The sequence below is a fragment of the Ciconia boyciana genome, chromosome 2, assembly GCF_034638445.1.
Source record: "Ciconia boyciana chromosome 2, ASM3463844v1, whole genome shotgun sequence".
Classification (NCBI taxonomy): domain Eukaryota; kingdom Metazoa; phylum Chordata; class Aves; order Ciconiiformes; family Ciconiidae; genus Ciconia; species Ciconia boyciana.
This window is the reverse complement of record NC_132935.1, coordinates 118,987,645-119,011,013: the sequence shown is the minus strand read 5'-3', so window position 1 is coordinate 119,011,013 and position 23,369 is coordinate 118,987,645. Positions and strand designations below refer to the sequence as shown.

At 42.6% G+C, this 23,369-nt stretch overlaps 1 protein-coding gene across 4 annotated transcripts in view; it reads left to right on the top strand.

Annotated features, from left to right (window-relative positions):
* The first annotated feature begins 591 nt into the window (after window positions 1–591).
* Window positions 592–23,369, top strand: part of TRAK1 (trafficking kinesin protein 1) — a 139,090-nt gene continuing 116,312 nt past the window's right edge. The window contains exon 1 of one of the 4 annotated variants that reach the window (XM_072853752.1): window positions 592–886. The gene's annotated coding sequence lies outside the window, so the exon portion shown is untranslated. Of the gene's footprint in view, window positions 887–1,160; window positions 1,433–1,498; window positions 1,733–10,304; window positions 10,434–23,369 lie in introns of those variants that run through there. The other 3 variants (XM_072853753.1, XM_072853755.1, XM_072853756.1) reach the window with 3 other exon arrangements.

Genomic DNA, 23,369 nt, shown 5'->3' with positions numbered 1-23,369 from the left:
TGTGAGTGGCAGAAACAAGAAGTGTTTTCCTCTGAGTTTATTTTTTCTTTTTTTTAAATTAGATTTATTGAGAACCCGGACTGAAGCTTTTCTCTGTCAAGTGGGACATTAATAACAAGTCTTTTCCTTTGGGGATTTTCTGGCATCTAATACATCTTGCACTCATACTGCAACTTGCCTCTCCAGGAGGGCATGGGCAAGATTCCTCTCCTTTGTTCCTCTACCAAACTTGAAGAAACACATATTTTGAATGTCTAACTTTCACCGCGACCCTCTCTCCTATTCCCATGTCGGTTGTTCTGTCCACCAGCGTCCCTGCAGCCTGGCTGGGTGCTTGGCCGGGGTTTTGTTCAAGCCTTTTTGCCCAGCTCAGGGCACGCTCTCGCATGCACCGTTACAAATCCAGGAACAGGTCGCCGCGGCAGTCAGCCGGCTGTACCAGCCCAGGTCATTCGAAAGCGAGACGGCCAAGGTGGCCGTAAGAAATACGAACACTTGGCAAAAACACAGCCCCCTCGTCTGGCACACGGCGGGCAGCTGAGCGGCTCTGCGCCGCGCCAGCCCTCCCCGCGAGGGGGGAGCCGCCGTGGCCCGGGGCGGGGGGAGGAAGGGCCGGGCAGACCGGTCCCCGCCGCCCGGCGGGTCCCTCTGCGCCTCCCAGACCGGCCCGGGTCGCTTCGCGTGGCCGCTACCCACCCAGCTACATTTTCCCCGAGCCGGGGAGCCGCCCGCCCACGTCCGGTGGGAGGCGGCCGCGTCGGGAGCCCCGGAGCCCCGCCGCCCCGGGGCCCGGCTGCTCTGCAGAGAGGGCCCCACGCAGCCACAGCGCCGAAGGTCGGGGAGCGTTTGGCCGCGGGCAGCCCGGCCAGCCCTGGCCGAAGCAGCGGTGAGTTACTTCTAAGGCGGGCGGTCCGCCGCCGCCCGGGACAGGGGCGAGCAGTGCTGCCTGCGGCCACCTTCAGGCTGGTCCGCGCAGCCGACGAACGCCTGCCGCTACGCAGAGCACCCCTCGCCCGGCCCGGCCCCGGCAGCCCCGGCGCAGGGCTGCCCGTCCCACCGGCCCGAGCCGCGGCAGGGGGCCGGTTGCCGGGCGACGCGCGGCCCCTCCCCCGTGGCAGGGCTGGGCCATGAGGTAATGGCCGCCGGGGGGCGGGGGGAAGGGCTGCGACTACCGAGCCAGCGGCCTCCGAGGTGGCCGCCGGCAGCAGTCCCCTTCCTGCTGCCCCCCCGGCGGCGGGCGGTGCCGCAGCCCCCTAGGTGTCCGCGCCGCCCCGCCTCCTGAGGAGGCCGCGCGGCCCGGTTCGGCGGCGCGGGTAAAGGCGAGCGGAGGAGCCCCGCGCCCAACGGCGGCCGAGGAGAGGGACCGGCAGCCGCCCCACGTGCGCTGCCGCCCGGCCGGCGGGAGGGGTTTGCAGCGGTCCCCGGGCGCTGTGTGAGAGCGGGGAGCTGAAGCGGCGGCGGCCCGCGCGGAGAGACCGGGGGAGGAGGGCACATGAGGCGCTGGCAGGAGGAGGGAGAAGCAGCAGCAGCCGGCCGGCCGCAGCACCCCCAGCGCTCTGCCCGCGCCGCACGCCGCGGCCCCTCGGCGGCGCGGGCCGAGGGCGAGCCGTGAGGGGAGGAGCGGCCCGGAGGTGGCCGCCGCCAGCAGCGAGGCTCCCCCGGCCCGCGGGGGCGCCGCCGCCCGCGCCCCGCTGCCCTTGGCGGCGCGCGCGCCTGGGGGGCCCGGAGCGGGGTGAGTGCGCGGGGCGGGCAGAGGTGCCCGCGCGGCGCCGCGGCCGTTTGGCGTGTAACGGTTCGGCGTGTGGCGCGGCCACGGCCGGGGAGGGGGCGACCGGTGTGGCCGCCTTTGCCCCCGCTCGCCGCTTGTCCTCAGGTGAGCGAGCGGGTGCAGGAGGCGGGGGTCTGGGCGCTGTGCCGTGGCATTGCGCGGGCGAGGCCTGCTTCGTTCGCCGGGCAGCGAAACTGGGTGGCTGGGCAAGGTGCAGCGCCTCCTCCTCGGGCCCCCGCAGCCTTGTGGCAGCGGGGCGACCTTCACAGCCGGCTTGCTCGGGGGCGGGCGGAGCGGAGGGGCTTTGGTGCCTGTGCTCCTTTGTCCCTTCCGCCCCCTTAAAGGAAAGAGGCCGTTGGGTGTAATTGTTTACCGAAGGTCAAGAATCGCTTGCAAAATTTGGCCTGTGAATTATTTACAGGTAAACTGCTGCTGTGGTCAGTTGGAAGGACCCCCGCTTATAGAGATAGCTTTCATAGCAATTGGGGAGCGACATACAAATATTAACTTGGTTTCTTCAATGTCAGGGATTATGTATAGCTTTTGGCATTATACCTCTATTTAAAATGACTAAAATATTCCATTATGGTTTTTCACAAGTTTGAAATCTTAGTTTCTTGATTTGCAGCTGACGATTTTGAACGTCATGTTTGGATGAGCTTATTTTCATGTAAAATTAGGGAAGAGTAGGAAATGTTCAGAAAATGGGGCATCTGTTCAAGGGTGGGAGTCCAGGCTTCTTTTTCTCCCTTGCTCACACTTTGGGAGAAGTCTCCTGTGTGGACGCATTTCTCTGTCTTGCAATCTTTAACCTTATTTGAACCTTTCAGTCCACCGAGATTAAATCGTGGGTGTAATGGTTTTTGCAATCGGGAAAGCAACAGCAAAACCCCAAACTAAATCAAAACAAAAAACAGTTATGATGACCGGTTTTCCATACGTGCATGCTTTACTGCTGTGTGTTATACAGTTTCATGTACTGTAAGTAATGCCCTGGCTTCTGACCGTACTGGAACTGAACTGTGTTTAAATGTGGTTGTTCGTAGCAGTAGGGCTCTTCTGGAGTTTCCTTAAGAAGCCTGGAGGAAGGAGCGTTGTCCCCCAGCCCAGGAGCCATATTCTCAAAGCTGTGCCTTCTCTGAGGCACTGTAACCTGTTTTAATTGAGACAGAGCAAGCTATGATGACAACAGATAAGAAAATTATTTTTGAAGCACATAAGATAATTATATTAAGCCATGATTATAGCTATTACTTCTCTGTTTTTCAATGAGTGTCATGATAAGGGAGGAAAAACAGAAGGGTAAAAATCCTAATGGAAGGCAAGAGTTTTCAGCTTTTAATGTGAGCTAGTGAGTTAAGTGAAGACCAGACGGCTGTATGTGTGGATAGAATTTAAATTTCTGTTGAAGTAAAACAAAACTTTCTGTCAGTTGCATGAATGAACTTCCACTTGCCAGTGGATTTAACTGCGTGGTGGATGACAGTAGTAGAAATAAGTAGAGTCTCTCTGGATCTAGTGCAAGAAAACCCCTAACCAAACAAAAATCTTGTAGCTCATAACTGAGCTTGGTGCCTGTTCTAGAGCACTGGGTAGCACACCAGTATGCTGAGGAAGCATTAGCATGATTAGGCACATACATTTATATATGTGGTGTTCCATGTTTGATATGTGTATGCATAAAATCTCAGTGAAATCTGAAGTTGTTGCTGCAACATCTGAGCATCTGACTGGTTTAATCCAGAGTCCTGACTAATGAAGCAGTACCAGCATGTGATCTGCAAGTTTTGCCATGTATGTTAATGGATGTTAACTTGGCACTCTATCAGTTTGTGGAACGCACGTGAGAGTTGGTGGGAATAAGTGAACTTGCGTGTACCAGAGAGCGAGATCAGATGGAAAAGATTTGCCTGGAACTGTTTGGAACTCCTTTTGTTCCTCTCTGCTGCAGCTCATACCTGAGCTCCTTCCTGCTTCACGCATTCTGTCTCCTGTAACAGATTACCAGCTGCTTTTGTAGAAGTAATTTGATCCTAACCTTTCCACATCCTCTGAGGATTTTCTTTTGAGTTTTGAAATATTCTAGCCAATCTACTTTGGGATAGAAGAATGACATTAGTATTGTAGAAATGAGTGCAGGTTAAATATTTTTGTTTTAAATGTGTACTTGATCAATACTGTTGTTTCTTACTGTTGTCACTGTATAAATATGAAATTAGTACTAGGAAAAATGCTGAAACTTCCTACTGTATCTGAATCCAGTAAGCTCAATGCAAGATATTTTTTTTTCTAATAGCTCAGTAGAAAGAATTCTCAGAATGAGTACTATTGAGGCAACATCTGCAATACCAAGAGGCAAGAAGTTAAAAACGAGCCTTTCACCCTTTCTAAAAGCTGTACGTGTTTTTCTTCTTAACAATTTCCTATGTTACTTAAAAATTCCCTTGGGAGAGGGGAGATAATAAGGGGGAAGGCAGTGTATGAGTTATGTTTGGAAAGAAATAAATTTCAAACAAAGTCTTTAAAATAATTTTCCTTGATTTCCAGAATTGGGGTGGTTTAGTGCTCCTGCTACTAGGATCAGAAGTAGCATTTGTGGGACATCATTTGTTTTGTGTTGTCTGGATGTTGTACATTATGAGTGGTACTCAAGTCAAGGTTGGTGGAGTGTTTCTTGTTAGTTTGCAAAAATGGTGTGTTCTTTGTTCCAAACTTTGAAATGGATACCTTTCCCCCTGCCCCAGTAATGACTGTTCTGTTTGCAAAAATGGGTGCCTCCTCTAATAAGTCTCCAATATTAGGCTGGGTACTTCATCAGTGTAACTTTTTGAACAACCCCATTTTAACTCTCACAAAACTGTCATTTGATTTCATGTACTGCTTATTTCACAACACTCCTGTATCACTGCAAGAACAGACAGACCAGTACGATGTGAGAAGTCCCGATAACTAGCATATGGAATGAGGAGCTGTGTTTTAGCCTGTTGGTCAGAGAACTATTGTTGATAGATAGGCTGCTATAACTGGTTATCTTTTCATTTGAACTATCCATGTCTCCAGATGTACACTGCAGTTCTGCCTCTTTAGGAAGCTTAGTGATGCCACGAAGATTGAGATTAAAGAATAAATACACTTAAATTGCATGTCAAATGACCAAAGGCATACTGGCATCTTCCTGCGTGATGGTCGTCTTGTTCCTTGTTTCTGCTGTGAATGAGATTGTCACTCGTGTGTTACATAAGGGCTATTAAAAGGAATAGATTCCAGTAGCGAGTGCACACCAAGTGGCTTTCAGAGTTATCATAAAAATGTAGTAAATAGGAGAAATGCTTTCTACTCACTAAATGACAGCTATTGCATCTCAGTTGTAGACAGCTCACTTAATGTATGAAGCTTTGTAATGCTGGAACTGTAAAACTGGTTTGTGATCTACAATGCCTGTGCTGTGCAGGTATGTTTCTGAGTCACGTTTGTATCATTAAAACTCCATGAGCAATGCCATTGCCTCCTTGGAATGCTGCACTTGTATGGAGGGCTCAGTTTTGTGGATTCAGTTGTGGGATCAGTGCTACTGGGAGAGATAAAAATCTTGAGAATTAACTTCCTGTTAATGTAGGCTTTCCAGGGTACCAGGAGTCTGATTCAAAGCCTTCTTGCTTACTCTGTGGTTTGACAGAGATAGCTGTGTGAGTTTACAAGCACTCTTATTTTACTTTGTAATGAATAATGTGATGTCTCCTAAATAAATTTCAGGAGTTCACTGCTAATATTCTTTGACTAAAACTGTCCTTTATTTGAACTTTGATTCATCAATATTTATCTTTTTATTGGAGCCTATTGATCACAGTGCAAAAAGTCGTGCTATATAGTCATCCTGCTTATCGTTGTCCAGCTAAGAGGCTTATTGATAGCACAAACAGATTAGCTCAGAGATAATTCTTAGATTCAATTATGTTGGCAGATTTGCTTTAGTTAAAGTGGTTAGTGACTGTACTGGAGTCAATGCTTTGCCTTATCTTACAGTTTCTCTGGACAGGATTGTCTAACCTTGCAGTCCATTAGATGCTGTGAAGCAAAATGACGCTGCTACTCTTTAACTGTCATATTTCCTTGTGTGTGTGGTGTTGTGGTTTGGTTTTTTTTAAGTATTCTGATGGATTAATATATATCAGAGCCGTGTTGGTTTTGCTTGCATTTATAGCAGAAGTTCAGAATACCGTAGCAGTCAGAAAAATAGAAAGAAGAAAGGGAATGTGAGAAGTTTGGTTTAAAAGCTCTTGCAAACTTTCATTATTGGCTTGTTTTGATATAAGACCATGTTGCTGCCCAGCAGAGCAAAGTTTCCCTTGTCTGTGGACTCCCTCTTCTATCCCCTTCTGTATTATGGTGCTGGGAATCAACTCTGTGACTTAGCCAAGAACTATTTCTAAGGTTAATTTTCAATCAGATTGTCCGTCCTCTGGGCAGCTGAGCAGCTGTTACCAGTGAGGCAAAGGAAGCAATAGGAGTAAGTGGCTGAGGCTTTGGTATCAGGAGGGAAAGTCTTCAGTGAGCATAAGCTGATTTTGAAACTGCTGCACTCTAAGCTCTGGTATAACCAACACCAGTTGTGTGTTGGTAGGTGAGATGCTAATGCCGAGGCTGACAATAATCTGCTATGCATTTGTGTGCTTATGGAATATTCCTAACTCCCAATGCCTGTATGAACAGAAGAGAGAAATACTGAGTAGTTGATGTTCTTAGGCTATACACAGACATTGCCTATCATTATGATACAGAATGAGAATATACTTAAGAATAAATTTGAATATTTTCATTATACTAACTTTCAGTTCAGTCTGCATTTGAATGCTCTTTCCTGAGCAAGATGCCCACAAATTATAGTCTCTATTGTGAATTATGCAATCCTCAAAACTTAATGTGTAAACCAGTATGATTTTAGATTTATAAAGTAATGTGAACTAACCTTAGGAAAAAAAGAAGACTCTTTTCCTTCTGCCTTCTTCACTTATTTGTTCTTAGCAGACTTCTTTTGGAAAGGCTTTCTCTTTTTAAAACTCATACAAAATCAGCAGAGCTTTCTTTTCTTCGATTTTGTAACATCAGCAGGTAAATGTTTTTCTTCATAGACCATAAGACCAGAAAGAACAACAGTGTGATCTAGTTTGATTACCAGAACTGTGAGCTTATGGCTCCATCCTGAAGTATTTTGGTCTGAGTTAAGACTATATGTGTTTATAATCACCCTGTGGAAAAATCATCCAGATATTTTTCATTAAATGTTGCTTTCCTAGTGAAATAGCGATGTGAAAATTGTTCATGCTTTTTTTCCCTTTGTTTTTCCTTTTTTTTTTTTTAACTTTTTTTATATGACATGTTCTGAAGGGTTTGGAAGGTAGAAGTGAGAGGTTTTATTAAGACAGTCACTTTCCCCCCCCTCTACTGCTTTTAATTTGTGACTCTCTTGTAACTTTGCTGGAGGTCTGCACATACCTTTAAGTCTTATGTGTAGTAAAGCATGTAAAAGTTATTTCCTTAGTTTCTTTTTGCAGACCCTTTAAGGAAATCTGTGAACACCAGGATGAAAATGACTGGTGTAGAGAGAAAGTGCAAAGAAGAGAAGTACAAAGTGATTAAGAGTTTGTATTTCTGGGATTTTGCAGGCAATGTGTTGTATAAGAACAATGTTTACTTTATGGTCCTGTGTGAAGATAGGAGCTCTGTGGAAGCTGTGCCACTTTGTGTTTGGTGCATCACAGCATGGTTGAGGTTGGAAGGGATTTCTGGAGGTCATCTGGTCCAACCCCCCTGCTCAAGCAGGGCCACCTACAGCCGGTTGCCCAGGACCGTGTCCAGACATCTTCTGAATATCTTCAAGGATGGAGGCTTCACCAGCCCTCTGGACAACCTGTGCTAGTGCTCGGTCACCCTCACACTGAGAAAGTGTTTCCTGGTGTTCAAAGAGAACCTCTTATGTTTCAATTTGTGCCCATTGCCTCTGGTCCTGTCACTGGGCACCACTGAAAAGAGCCTGGCTCCATCCTCTGTGCACCTTCCCTTCAGGTATTTATACACATTGATGAGGTCCCCCTGAGCCTTCTCTTCTCCAGGCTGAACAGTCCCAGCTCTCTCAGCCTTTCCTCACAGGAGGAATGCTCTGGTCTCCCTTCTTTGTGTTAGTGGCCATTCAGTGGACTCTTTCCAGTATGTCCATGTCTGTCTCACACTGGGGAGCCCAGAACTGGACACAGTACCCCAGGTGCGGCATCACCAGTGCCAAGTAGAGGGGAAGGATCACCTCTCTCATCTAGTTTCCCACCTATCTTAACAGCTGTTAAAGGAAAAACATAAGAACTACCTCCCCTTCCCTGCTCCCCTATGTAATAATTCCAGTGCTTCAAACAAAACATGGAAAAACTGCTTATTAGTTTTCAATGAAGTTTAAAATAATGCTGAGTTGACTTGTCCCATCTTTTAATAGAAACCAAAGGTTAGGAAAATGTTCATACAGTGGAAACATTTATAGTCTAGAGGGGAAGAATTAAAACTGTGGATACATTGAAATAGTTACATGCACCTCTTTGAGGAGATTAGTTGATTACTGTAAATTGGAAACAATCAGTGCACTGCTGTATATTGTATGTTCACATAAATTATTCTTTTTAAAGGCAGGTGCTGGTGATGTCATATTGGATTTTAGTTTCATGCAAGTCAGGACTCTGCATGAATTATCATCTGACAGCAGCCATAATGTGGTGTCCTAGGCAATACTGAAGTGCAGTTTTGTTTGAAGAGAGGGGTATTTTTTAAAAATTACATCCGTCTGCTGCTTGTGGGAAGTAGAGACTTTTTACACATACGGTCCTCTTCAATGTTTGCATAAGTGGAGCTTGTTATTACTAACAGCATTGCCTGTCCCAGAAAGCCTAGTTTGACCATCAGATACTGCACATCTATATGCTTTGCAAGGGGGCACTGTCCATTCCTGCGCAGTAAGCAGAAACCTTGCAGTTCAAATCCTTGTAAACCTATTGCCCCAACGGTACCTGTAACTTGAGCAGAACTGGAAGACATTGGAGCAATGTCAAAGTCCTTGGGCTGTCCTTTAAACCTGTCTTGAATGGTATTTCTTTCTCTGCAGCTGTGACTGATCATACTACCTGTATTTCTGAGGAGGTATGCACTGTTGATGTAAAGTGATGAGGAGGAAGTAAATCTTTCTGGTATTATGGTTTCTTACTGTAGGTCTGCTCCTGTAGTCACAAATTGCACTGCCTTGAGAAAGGAATGGTGGACTTCTGTTTTGCTGTGGTAATACTACAGTAATGATCACTTCCAGGAATTTATGGAGGGGGTGGAGATCAGTGTTTACCACAAGCATTACCTTCTTTAGAGGCTTTGGTCCTGTAATGAATTCTTCAAACTTGCATGTGTGAAGGTCATAGCAAGACCAGTCCTTTATGGCTGTATTTCCTGAGGGTTATGTAATCTTGTCAGGTGGTAGGTAAGCATGTTATGGTTTGACCCAGGGACTTGTGGCTGACCTGAGAGCCATAAATTTCCAATATAAAGCAATCTGAACTGAAAGTGCTTCTTCTGATTGTCCAAAATGTTTATAACCTTTGATTACTCTTGTATGTGTTCCCTAGAATTTTACTCCATAATGGCTTTCTCAAAAATCTTATTTTGCAAGACATCCAAAGCCGTTAGAATGAAAAGACCGAGAAAGGTTAGATATTGCACTTATCTGGCAGAAATACAGTCTTGTCCCAAAGTCCAAAGTGGTCTCTACTGTCATGCAATTAGATGTATGTTATGCTATCCTTTTTCTGTAGAGAACATTGAGTTCTCCGTGACAGTCACGTGTACTGCTTTTATCTACTAAATGAGATTTCATTTAAGAACTGCTGTACCTCAGGCAAATACAACTTTATTAAATACTTTGTTCTTTTACATGGCAAAAGCTACAAAACATTCAATGTAAACTTCTAATGAATTGAGTTGTTTAAGCACTCACAAGTCACAAAAATCAGTCTTCTCTTACTTTGCAAAGGACGAATGGGGTCAGCAAGATGAAAACATGGACTGAGGTAATTCAGGAGTTAGTGCCAGTACTAGGATTAGATATGGCTCTTGTGAATCTCTGTTTTAAGCCTATCAGTCTCTTAGGATCAGTGGATTGGTACACTCTTTGTGGTATTAGCTGTTTAGGACCTGACAGGGTAGAGGATCTGAATGAGGAAGCCTCCTCAGTGGACACAAGTGCTACACCTGCACTTTTTTATTTGCAGTAGTAAGGTTGATAGTGCACATTACTAATTCTTCTGCAACAGAAAAACTCCAGGTAAGCCAGAAGACTCTCCTTTCTCTGAAGAGCATATGCTTTGCTCAAGTAATTTGAGTGCATTTTACCAAAAGTTTAAATACTTGTTTGGCAGATGGGTTGTTCGGGATAAGGTGGTGCTACTATTACAATAGTGATTTTAGTGAAACTGCTATGTTCTTTTTGCCTTCAGTAAAACTGATGGAATGTTAAGCCAGCCGTGGTGTATTGCTATGAAAAAGATCAGTGTTCAAAATGGGAGTCTGGGATTTTCACACACTGGGAACATAGCACATCCGAGACACAGCGCCATCTCACTTTGCTTGCTGATGACTGTTGTAGGTAAGTCAGTCTCAGAGCTTTTTCAGCCTGACTTACTAACCTCCCCCCTCCAAAAGTAAACACTGCACCCATTTTGTACTATTTATCAGCTTTCAGAGGATACCTGCTGCATGTTGACATAAAGGAAGAAAAATGGAAAGTTTTGTTATTAATGTTCCACTGTACTGTTATACTGCATAGGAGGAAAGAGAGGAGGGAAATAAGATTTTTGACTTAACATGTCTGGATAGGAATCTTTTTTGTTTTGTTCATGGGGGTATTGCTGCCTTTTTTAAAAAAAATGAGATTTAGGTAACTGCTTTTGTGGAATGAGTAATGTATTAAAGCTAGGCATGTTTGTATGTAAAGGCAAAGATCATAACCAAGTGTAGTTCGAAGGGAGTAAACATATAATTAACAGTTCACGGTAGATACCTAACTCTACTGAAAAGCTTCTCAGCCCTGGTGGAGCAGGCAGATTGATGCCACTGCACTTTGGGTATGGATGCTGAATATGTCTCCTGTGGATAGTGGAGCAGAGTGGATTTCTGAAATTCAGAATTCACGATTTTATTATGATCTTATTTCATTCATTGAGGGATATTTTTTATCTTATTCCTGTTCCCAAATTGTTGATGATGATACCTGATGGCAGGAAATGTATCTTAATGATACGACCTTAAATGGTATGCACAGAGGAGTTGTGGATGCACCATCATTGGCAGTGTTCAAGGTCAGGTTGGACAAGGCTTTGAGCAACCTGATCTAATGAAGGATGTCCCTGCCTGTGGCAGGGAGTTGGACTAGTTGATCTTTAAAGGCCCCTTCCAACTCAAACCACTCTATGATTCTATGAAATGTGGCCTTAAATGTGTGTGTTTGGATCCAAAAGTAGTGTTGTTGGCTGACAAGCCATATGTTGATCTATATGAGTATTTACAGTAAGAATTAAGAACTGGAATAAATATCACATATTTACTAATGTAAAACTGATGATTCCTTAAAAAAAAAATCACATGGCTTGTCAGCTGGTATTTAGACGTAAGTTGCAATTCAGGTGGACAAAACTGTACTTGTAAATGGTCCTTATTGTTCATCATATTTAATTTTTTTCCTTTAAAAAAATCTTGGGATTAAAGATTACCTTTCTTCCTTTCTGCCAACTGACTAAATAGATTATTCCTTGGATTTGTAGATCTAGCACAGCTGCTCTTCCAGCAGGTATGAATTCAACAAGAATAAAAATGTCTCTTGGCTCTTCAGTTGTTGGTCAGTTTCTCAGCTTCAGTTTCCTATGACTATTGAATTGACCTGGGTAAACTGAAACTGAAACCTCATCTCTTTGTATCTCCAGAAGAGGCCATTGCTGTCAACCCTTGGGTTAATGCTTGTGTGGGTTCTGTAAATTCTGGCTCTGGGCACTCACCTAGTGGTTTCCCTCAGTCCTGTGGTGCCATGGGTAAGCATACACAGCACTTAATGGGAATATTGATGATTTGAGTCCCACCAGGGATTGCTGTTCTCATGGCAATGAATATTTGAATATCCTCAAAGCTGCAGATAAAAGTTGGAAGTGACTGCCTAAAACTGGGTGACAAGTAAAGCCAACAGAGTGCCTTGGTTTAGTGGTTTGACTCTTAAAAATGTGGTTTCCTGGCAAGTAACTGAAGCTGCAGAAGCGGGCAGTATTCCTTCCCCATCCTCACCCCTCCCTCATGCGTTACTTCTTGTATGGGCATGCTGTGGCCCAGCTCAGAGAGCTGATCTAGCTGAAAACTACTTTACACCACCCTCTGTGTGTTCTCTCCTATCCTCCCTCCCCCATCCCCTTGGCTTAGCCTTTCAACCAGATCGCATTGGTGATCACGTTGACGTGGAGTGGTACAAGCACTAATGTCTGTATGAGGAAAAAGGAGTGATGGGAATATGTGGCTTCAGGGTAGGTGTGCAGTAGGGCGAGGGTGTACTTTCAGGACAGCCTACACTAATATTAGCTAGAGATGACTGGGAGAACATGTGCCTGAAGGCTGTGCTTTTGCAGCCAGATTAGCCTGGTCTCACAGTTTACCGTCTCTGGTGGGAATAGTCCTGCCTTGTCACCAGCTATGTGTTGTACTGCATTGTCCACAGATCTTTCATGCTGACTGTTACCCAATGGGGAAATAAGCCAGGGAGGCAAATTGGGAAAGCATGTTTTGAAAAATTATTTTTATTTCTTTGGTTTTAGTTTTTTGCCGGTTTGTGTTTCTCAGGGAGTTAGATCAATGCTAGAGATGGCACAAAGACAAGGCCGGAGTGTGCAGGCAAGGTCAATTAGTGTTTAGTTTGCTTTAGGTGTATAACATCACACCTTGTATTTAACATGTGTGTATTAAGTTATATAGCTCTCTTTAAAAATGAGAGCTAATGTTATCAATATTGTATCATTCACTAGTTGTGTGCAGGGGTTTGTTTGTTTTTTAATAAAAGAAAGTAGCAAACATCATTTTAGTAAACTTGGTTAGCAGAATTGCACGGGGAAGATTGAATACCCTGTCCTGTTTCTGTTATCTGAGATGGTAAATTAGCACTAATTGCCTCATCAAGAAGGCTGAGAGGAAATTCCTAAGTGCACCTAGCAGCAAGCCTATTGTTTTGATCCTATGGCTAGCGGGGATAACTTCAAGATAAAGACATGATATAATATTGTAGCAGGATAAATGAGTAAGAGGAAATAGGAGTGGCTGCATAGTCAGGAAAATGATCAGCTTATAACATGACTTGTTATAGCAGATGTAATACTGTGTTCTCCTGTTTGTTCCTCAGACCTTTCTCTGGAAAAGGTAAGATAAGCAAGCAGTTGTTATAATGTGGGCAATAAAAGATTTTTTTTTTTTTTATTTAGCAAACTCTTAGACTGAATAGCTATAGAATACTTATTTCAAACTCCAGAAATTGGGAAGGCATGAAATTACAGGGCTTCAGCCTGTTCTGGCTCTGATTTGAATCCTACAACAGGTATATTTATTTCTCTTCTGAATGGAAATTGGTGGGTCTGATTGCCCTGATTTCTAACTGGAAACTGTTGTTTGTTTTGTGATAGAAAACTTATAGTACAGCTGTGTGGCAACTTGGAATTGAGTATACATGAAGCTAAAGAATAGACTTTGGGGAGGAATGTTTTGGACACTGCATTACTCAATGGTATTGTCGGTTACCACTAGAGAAGTGAAAGGATTTTGAACTCTTGGGATCTCAGAATATTAAGGCGTTGGATGTTCTTAAAGGGCCTTAAAGACATTCACAAGCATCTCTTATGAATGCTGACGTTTTGGCTAATCTTCTCTAGGTTTTCTCCCTGCTTTTGTGGTTTGTTTGTTTGGGGTTTTTTAACCATACAGTTTCTCTGGCTTTGTTTTGTATGTCAAGTATTACAGATTTTCCTTTATGTACTCTGTTAAGAGCTCAAAGAGAGAAACTGGCAATCTCCTTTTCTTTACAGGGAGTCAGTTAATGGTTTGTAAAGTTCCTGGCAGCAACTAGTTACACAGAGGCATTTGAAAGAGAGAAATTAACAAGGTTAACAGAATTGCTAAAATGCAAGTGAAGGTCTTATTTAAGGTTTAGCTCGTAAAAAAAACCCCAAACAAACAACAAAAACAAAAAACAAAAAACCCCACCAAAATTGAAATAATTTTCTAAATTTCTTTTCTAAATATCTTTTCACAAAATATACTGAGAAGTTGTTGTCTAGGAAAACTTATGCAGTATGCCAGATTTTATAATACACCCCAGAGATGGCTGTGGTGGCTAAAAGAAGTTATGCTACCTAACTATTCCATGTCTAACAAAACTTCATAAATTGCCTGTTAAAACTGATATGAAAAAAGGCATTTCTGAACAAGTGGACTCACTAACCTCTTGGAGAATAGATTTTAATAGGAGTTAGGCATTTACATCTGAAATATCAGTTTCTATCAATTATGAGAAGCAGAATATGGCCCTGCAACTCAGACGTGGTTCCTTGAGTAAAGTCCAAATCAGGAGGCTGTGGATTACTGATTTTAAAGGGGTGGGTTGGTTGGTTGGGTTTTTTTGTCTTGAGGGTTATCTTTGCTCTTTTGGGAAATAATTGCAGGAGCCAATAAAATGAGTCTAGCTTCAACATAGTTTACCACTTACACTCTAGAACAGCAAAACCAGACTTGAATCACAGCGGTTAAACAGATTGTTACTTACTGTTTTTTATGTGAAGATCACCCTTAGCGTGCCTGAAGTGAAAAAGGTGGAGAAAGAGAAAGGAATATAGTGAGGGTGGGTGTGGGTTGGGGGGGGGAAGTAGAATTTGGAAGGATCCATTACATTACAAGACATGATGTTTCATCCAAAATGGCTAGTATTTTGTCTTGGGCGCCTATATTGAGCTCTGGGCTTATCTGCTTTTTAATTAAAAACAAACAAAACAAAACAAACCCAAATTACTATTGTTGGATACAGTAGTACACCTGACTGAATATAGTCAGTATATACAGTACCTCAGTTGTGGAGGTAGAAGAGTCTGGAATCCGTGACACCTCAAATGTGTCTCTGAATTACAGTCTCTTGGATCTTGCATGCTGCAATATATGGACCATGTCAAAATGTCAGCAGCTGCTTCCACATTTGCAGTGCTGACAATATGACCTTCAGGTTAAGAGATCTCTGCTGACGTGAGCTCCGCCCAGTGTATGTTTGTTTTACTCTGTATGGAGCTTTTGTAGTTACGTACTTCTGAATGACCACAAGGCAAATGAGAGCATGAAACAACTATGTCTTCTGCACTTGCAAATGGCTCTTGTAATACTACACACACTAATGCTTCCACTTTTTCATCATGCCCTGGGGTATAATACTTTGTGGTAAGGTACGTATGCAGCTTAAATGAGAAGAAGGGACGAAAAGGAGCAAATGTATTTCTTGGTAACACTGACAGTATCTTGGGACCAGTTCCCATTTGCACCTAGAAGGATCGGTTTGCAAATGGGGGAGTTTGCTTGGGAGACAGTGTAAACAGGAGGGCAGAGTTAGTCTGTTAACCCATCTCAGCTCAGTGCTGGTAAATGCAACTGAGCATAGTGAGGCTATTTTGGGTATTTTGTCCAAGATAAAATATGTCTACAGAGCATGCCCAACTCAAAAATCAGTACCAAGTTGCAAGAATATGAGTGTGCTATCCACTTCTGTTAACTATTGCTTTGATATTTATTCAAGACAGGGGGATATCAACTGGCACAAGATTCAGACATAGTGAAATAACTGGTTATTCCATGGTGTGTGCTTCTAGGGTTTGTTAATCTTTGAGCTAAGTTTAGCCAAGTGACTTTCACTGGAGCCTATCACCTCTTTATAAAAGCACTCAGCTGGTGTGAATCAAACTGTAAGTCTGAATATTAAGGGTCTGTAAGGTAGAGGACTGTCTTGTTAACCAAGCTTAATTGTGGTTTGGAAGGCCTCTAGGCTACTCTATGGCTACATATGTCTGTGATCTGATGTTATTTATGAGCTTTGTGATTAGTTTATAATGTTAAAACAGTTCTCCTATCCACCCCCAATCTTCCACAGACTGGGTTGCAGCAGTACTGTCAGAGGCCTATTTCCAGAAAGGTGGGAATTGAGCCAAGCAGGAATTATTACAGGTTGTGGTAACTGTGCCTACCAATGACTGTCCTCTGCAGTTATACAGTGTTTGCATTGTGTTTGTCTTTGTCATCTAACGTACTCATTTATCTTACACCCCAGCCTGTAGTTTCCTGAATAGCAAAATACAAGTTCTGTCAGGACAGCTGCATAATAAGGTACATGTTGAAATAGGAAGGGAAAACTGTTTTCTGGATAAATTACAAATCGTTGAGAGGAAGGACGTAGCATGCAGTTGGGCTAGAAGGCATGCAGGTTAAGATTCCTGGCCTTTTCCTGATCAATAGCTTGATCTTGTAAGCAGAGTAAGGCTGAGAACTTGTAAATTGTATGCAGATATTGTTGTATTGAATGAAGCAGTGCAACTGCAGTTCAGGGTGACTGCAGTGTAGATGGCTAGGGTCTGTCTCTTTGAAGTGTGGAAGTACTAACCCACTTAGAAGAACTCTTTGGCTCTACCTGCTTTCTGTCACATGGGACTTGGAGCTATAGCATGTGGCACCCAAGAGAAGGGGAAAAGGAGTTTGGGCCTGTAGCAAGTGAAGGAAACAAAATCTGGAGACAACAGTAGTTATGTGCCCACTCTGAGCCAGCAGTTGTGAGCTGGCTTACGCAGGAGAACTTTGTTAGTTCTGCAAATTGTTAGTGCCTGGGAGACATTATGCTTGTTTTGTGAACAGCAGTCTCTTCTGCCAAGTTGAAGGGCATGATGTCTCTTATTTGTAGTTACTGTATCTGTTACACAAGCAACAGCGCAGCAACAGAAGACTTCTTTAATGTGTCTGATGTCAAATTTATTTTTAAAAAGCAGTGTAATTCATTATTGGTGCCAGCCAGGATCTTTGCCACAGCCACAGTCAACACTTGTGACACAGCTGTTGCTGCCATTGCATAGTTAGCTCCCCAGTTGCAGTTTAAGGTGGGAAGGAAGTGGGTTTGCCTTATTTGCAGAAATCTACAGCATGACATATACAGCCTTCTGTAGGCAGTTGTGATGTACAATTTTTGGTATTAAGAATTCATGATCAAACTGATGTCATCTGAGGCCATATCTTTTCTTTCTATAGATGCTTTTCTGCTGCAGGTTTTTGTCTCTCCTTTGACCTAGTTCTTGCTGATGTTTAGATTTTGGTTGAAAAGGTGGGACAGTTTGCCTAGTTTCTTAAAATACACTTTTTTCATAGTGAAGTCAGAAATAAGAGCATGTGTGCAGTTTAATAGCATAATTGTGAGACTCGAGGAAAAAAAAGGCTACCTAAAATGTATCTTGATCTTACAGCTCTGAGACAAGAGAAGTTACAGATCAGATAGAGGGCTAGCAGAAGAGTAAGGCATATAACTGATGCATGACTGTAAGTATGTTTGTCACAGCCAAATTGATTACTGTAACTGGGCTGATCTTGTGTATTAGCCTTTCTCAAACTTCAGTGCTTTTATATAAGACTAAAAAGTAACTTGCTCTGTATTTTCTCTTCTTTTTCCCTTTGTTGTTCAGTGATGTGGTGCAAATTAAGAAAGATTATCTGCGAAATGGCTCTTATTTGAAAGTGGGCCAACATTGTTGGACAGTGTGGGAATTTACAAAGTGGTGCCTTTATCTGCTTTTGGGTTTTTGTCCCCTCTCTGCCTCATGGGAAATGAGAATGAAAACACTCTTTGATGAGGATGTTAGTGTCACATATTGGTGTTTTATAGTAGACTGATTAAATGGGTTGTTCTTGGAATTTGGAGCTCAGTATTCAGTGTGTTGTTACTGTGGATACAGTAATTTGCTAAAGTAGCCACCCCTTCATGCTTTGCTAGTGACTAAACTTGTCTGTGGAATGCTTGCCTCTTCTGTCTGTGCTAGAGACGGTCAGTTATTGGGTCAGGTCTAGCCTTTCATGGGTGCACCTGCGCATGTTATGTGAACTGAACAGTTTGTTACGTATAAACTGAACTCATGCCTGTTGACTGCTTGAAGCTACCTATGTTTTTGCATAGATGAAAGAGTAAAGAGGACAGAGGGTAGACTGAAGCATAATGAAAGTCTCAGGCATCTCACCCCCACCCAAACATTGCTTTCTTTGTTCCCACCTTCACAGAGTCCATCATACTGTTTTGCTAGCCACATCCTTTGGACATGGGAAATTGCAGACGTTTCTCTAAAACATCTGTGTGATAAATACCTACCAATGCTGACTCTGTGTGAGCTGAAACATAGTTGCATTTCCGGAGTTCCTTGCTCTTCTGCCTTCTTTTTCTTCTTCTTTGAAATAAAGGTTTTCTCCTCTATAAACCAGCTTTTTAACATGTTTAAAAGAAAGTGGGTAGAAACATATATTTGTAAGTAAACTAAATGGACAAGAATGGAAGATAGTCCATGAGTTTAGTGGGGGGGGGGGGGGGAACCCAACACCTCTGTAATACACTTAAGCTCAGCTAAAGCATTTTATGTTTCTAACCCTGGATCACTGAGACTTGCAGTTATTTTCTTGAGTAGCTTCTTTTTATGGAATAGGGAGTGCTCTGCTAACTGGAATTAATGAAAGGAGCACGGGGAAATCCTGTGGAAACAGTGACTGTTGAACTGCTTGAAATATAAGCATTTCAACTTGCTTTCTGCATTGGTTCTTTTCTGAAATGCAAATCGAGTTGAGAATGAATGAACATGTCCAACCTTTGAGTGTTTCTGCGCTTTGCCTGGGTTGGGGGCCAGAGTCAGGAGTGGTCACGTGAGTCTGTGCTGAGATCATTAGACTGGGGACACCAGCTGTGCTATTATTAGGGGTTTTAAAGTCTGTGGCAGATGTTCTTAGGCTCTCTTCCAGCCCCCACATATGGTGCAGTGGAGTACATGGAAAAGAAAACGTCTGACAAATTGTTTTTCCATGCAACAAACAGATTTTTTAATTTTTATTTTTTCCCTATGCAACTGGGCAAGATATTTTATGTTAACTTGCATGTGTCAAAAACCAGTTTGAAGTATTTGAAACGGAAGAATGAAAAAAGTGATAATTTGAGAATAAATACAAGTGCTTTCAAAATTAGGACTTGGGGAGCTAGCCAGGACTCAAGTCTGTAGGTGCACATGTTCTGCCATTCATGTATTTGTTTTCTGTTTTCTTTGACACTGCTATTTAGACAGGGCCCTTGTATTACTTTTTGTGTATGTATATAATGTAAAGCTGTTCCTGCAAAGATTTTGAATGGATGTGGTGAGACATAAGATGACATGTAATACACACAGAGCAAAGAGGTATCAATAATGTTGTGATTAAAATCTGTGAACAGAACTACTGCTTATTATGTTATGGTGATATAGCATATAACATGGAGAAACACGTTTTTTCTTTCTTTTTGTCATAGTAGGAAAAGAGCATGTATGTCTTGTTTTGAATGTGTAATTTGTGTCCCCTCTGGAAGTCAGTTAACCAGTTTAAATATCCTCAAAATATAAATCGCAAGCTGCTTGGTATTCTATGGACTTGTGATATGCTCTGTGTTGTACAAAATAGAAAAGGGAGGTATCTCCAGGAAGATGCAAGACTGACTAAATGACAAACCAAAGGTACATGAGGAGCTGAAGAATGTGAACTATTTATAATGGGTAACAAGTATGTCTCCGTATTTCTTGTGTTATGGGTTTTTTTAACCATGTAAGCATGTTGTTGCTAAGCAGAACAACGAATGTTTAAACAATTCCCTGTGCATCATCTTTTCCTTTCTGTCATTAAAGTGTGTGGTGTTTTTTGAGCTAAACCAGCTGAGATGCTGCATGAGTTGCCCTGTTAAGCACAAAGAGAAGAAAATGCAACACTTGATAAGTTTTTATATGTCCGTCTCTCAGCTTCCTAACTCTAATCAGACAGTACTCTCATACAGAGCTTTTTAGTATGGTTGAAGAGAACAGCATCCAAAATAAATAATCTAACATGCAGTTCTGGTTGGGGCTATCATGCTTTTCCCATGCATTTTCTCTGTGTGCATGTTCTTTTCTGGATGTTAGAGGTACAGACCATACAATAGATCAGAAAATCTGAATACTTGTTTGCTGTCATTGTTTTATCTGACACTGAAAAAATGTTGGTGACCTAAAGGGTGTTGTGTGGGTGGGGGTTTTTTTTTTGTTTGGGTTTTTTTTTGTTTTTGTTTGTTTGTTTGTTTTTGTGTTGGTTTTTTTTTTCTAGTCAAGTGCTAGGTGCATATTTCTGGCAAGAGATGTATCTCTAGATGTAGTCCAAATGTGATTCCCTCTTTTGATCTCCCCGTCCTCAAACTGTTAACCTTTCTAGTTTTTACTAATGGTGGTGTTTTAAACCATTGGAGACCCAGATAGTTCTTCAGGCTGTTCCCACAATACAGTGTAAAAGAACTAAATGCCTCCACTTATTGCAGTGTGGAGAGCCATTGGATATGACCCCAGAAACCTTTGGTGGTTCATGTGGATGAGTGCTGTTTTACAGTCATTTGAGAGTACTGCTGTATGATTGTATCCAAAGTAAGCTGGTCTGTGTGCTGAAACCTGGGTGTCGATTACTTGGATTGATAGCAGTGAGGAATCAATTGCTATTTGAATAAGATTGTGACAGTCCACACAGTCACATAGCTTCTATGAAAAGAACAGTGCCTCCTGTGTTACTGAGATTATAGTGCAGAACCCAGAGAAAACTTAAGAGGATTAGTTAGGGCGTGTTGCATTAAGCCTGACTGCTTAATCAGAAGGATTTTTTCCTGAAGATTATTTTCTTGGCAAAACTGAGAAAATCAGGCTCTTGATGAACTCCAGGGGCTTGCTCTGAAGGCTTGGAGCAAGCAAAGTCCTAATGTGCTAACATGACTGGTTAGACCATGTTTTTCCCAGGTCGGTGATGAACTGTCATCTCTGCATGATGGGAGGAGACAGTGGCAAATGTGCTTGTGATATTATACTGTCCTTGGTAGGTGGCAGTCCTTGTTTGACTAGAATCCAGTATTTATATAGCTGCTTACAGTATCAACAACTTTCTGACTGGAAAATAATTGCTTGGATTAAAGTGGTTGAGTCTTGCACTGAGAGCATTAAGCCCTGGTCAGCTCTCCCCCTCCATCCCCAGTTCTGAACTTTAGCAACCTGTCCAATTTTCCGTGCATGAGGTAGAAGAGGATTTGTTATAAACATGTTTCAGAAATGCATTTTCCCCTCCCAAGGATGTGCTAGAGGAAGCAGTTGTGCTTGTTAAATCTCAACTTCAGGGATCTCTGCAACTCCAGTGATGCCATCAGTGATGCTGGTTCACATACCTCTTTTGGCAGAAAACACTTCCATGCAATGGGTTCAAGCTAAACAGTTGCCAGTTAAGTTTTAATTTCTCTGTAACTCTACAATGCTTTAGACATGCAGAATCTCATGTGGGTGTATATCTTTGTGGGTAGATGGATCAACCCTTGACAGATGAAAATCTCATCCTCTCACTGAATATGCATTCTAAATCTCTCCTGTGAGAACGTATGGGAGCCTACTAGCCGATTTCACTCCCTCTTCAGCCTTAATCAATATATTGTAAATAGTGTGGGAACTGCCATGTTAGGGGCGTGTCTGTATTTGTTTTATGAAGGTTCATTTTGCTAATTGACAGGTTGGTAGACTAATGTACGCTCCTGCTCCTTGGGTGTATTAAAGATGGGCTCTGATTTTTTTCTTTTTCTAATATCCTCCCCTCCCCCAAGCTTGACACTTCTTTTTGTTGATATCTTACAGTACTGAGCTTCAAGTCAGCAATAAAAAGAGAAACTTATTTGTGTTCTAAATGACTGAAACTCTGAAGAAGCAGATCTCCCACTCTCTCTCCCTCCTCCTAGTTTAAAATTAGATCTGCTGGCCCAACAGGAAGGGGCTTACATTTCTTTCTCATTTTCCAACTGTCAAGCAGAGCATGTAGTCATGCTGAACAAAGCAGCAGCATTCCTGGATCCTTTTAATGATGTATTCAGAACTCCAGTGCCTCCTGATTTAATGAGTACAGTGAATGTATTCACAACTAACAAGAGCGTGCTCATTAAACAGCAGTAAGTTAACTGTCCTATTCTTTTTTGGCAATCCAATTCATAATTAAATGGGGCCATATCTGAACACAACACTGGGCGGTAAAATGGAGAGGTTAGGTGTTCTGTGGGTATGCATGGTTAGATAGGATTGTTGGAGTACAAGTAATTTAGCTTAGCTTGCCTCGCTGATAGGGCTACTTTTCTTGGTGGGGGCTTTGTGTTTACGAGTCCCAACCAACCAAAAAATTTAAAGTTAAGCAGTTAGACAAAATGTTAGTTTAAATTGTCTTTTAGTTGGTAGCTTTCAGGTTTGTATTCTACTGTATTGTACTGTTACTGTTGTGTAAATCTGAAGTAGAACAGCTGTACTAGCTGGAAGTACTAGAGTGTAACTGAGGGCAGAACTGGACCCTTGTTTGACTTGACTGCTACATAAATTCAATCCTGATGGTTAGGTGGTGACATTTGAAAAATGAATAGATCAGTTTAGTGTTTTGGATTCGCAGATGCAAGCTGAACCAAGGGTTATGCTGCTCAGAGGCATACAGGAGCTTGTTGGAATTGTCTTCAGTGATGTTAAAATACACGTAGCAACTGAGTGCTCATGTAAGTTACCTGCCTCCAAAAGCACACTTACCTTAATTTTTTGTGGAACTATGGGTAAAAGCATAAGTACTGAATACTTAACTTTGCTTTTAATCTGATGTCTGTTCTGAAATGTTTTGGTTTTAATAGTTGCAAGCAGTATTTAATAACAGATTTGGAGGCAGAGGGAATTTGGGCCTGAGGGAGGCATAGCACGTGTACTCTGTTCTTCTGATGGCAACCTCCTGACACTGTTTTGGGGGCTTTTAGCATAATCAGGATGACACCAAACCAATTCTTATTTAAAATGAGCTGACAATCTATTCAGTTTGTGCTGTCTATCTTTCTTTAAACTGGTTTCAGAAAAAAGCCATAGAGTCCTTAGTACCTGTTTGCCATCTGGAGCAGCAGGCTCCCGTGGGGATAGAGGCAGATGTACCGAATGCCTGATGAAGCCTTCTGCAGCTGCTGCCTGTTACCACAGGCTGGCTATACCTGGCTCTGATTGTTGTTCCTCAGCCAGTCCTTGCAGGTCCCTAGCATGGGTGCCTGTGTAAGTCTATCAAATGTATGCTGAATTCTCTACTAAATAATCATTAAACTTTCCTTCTTTCCTCTTTTCCTTAAGAGCCGTTTTCATTCAGATACACTGAGTAAGCATCATTGCCTGTCTTCTACATCTGTCCTTCACATTAATATTGAATGGTAAGG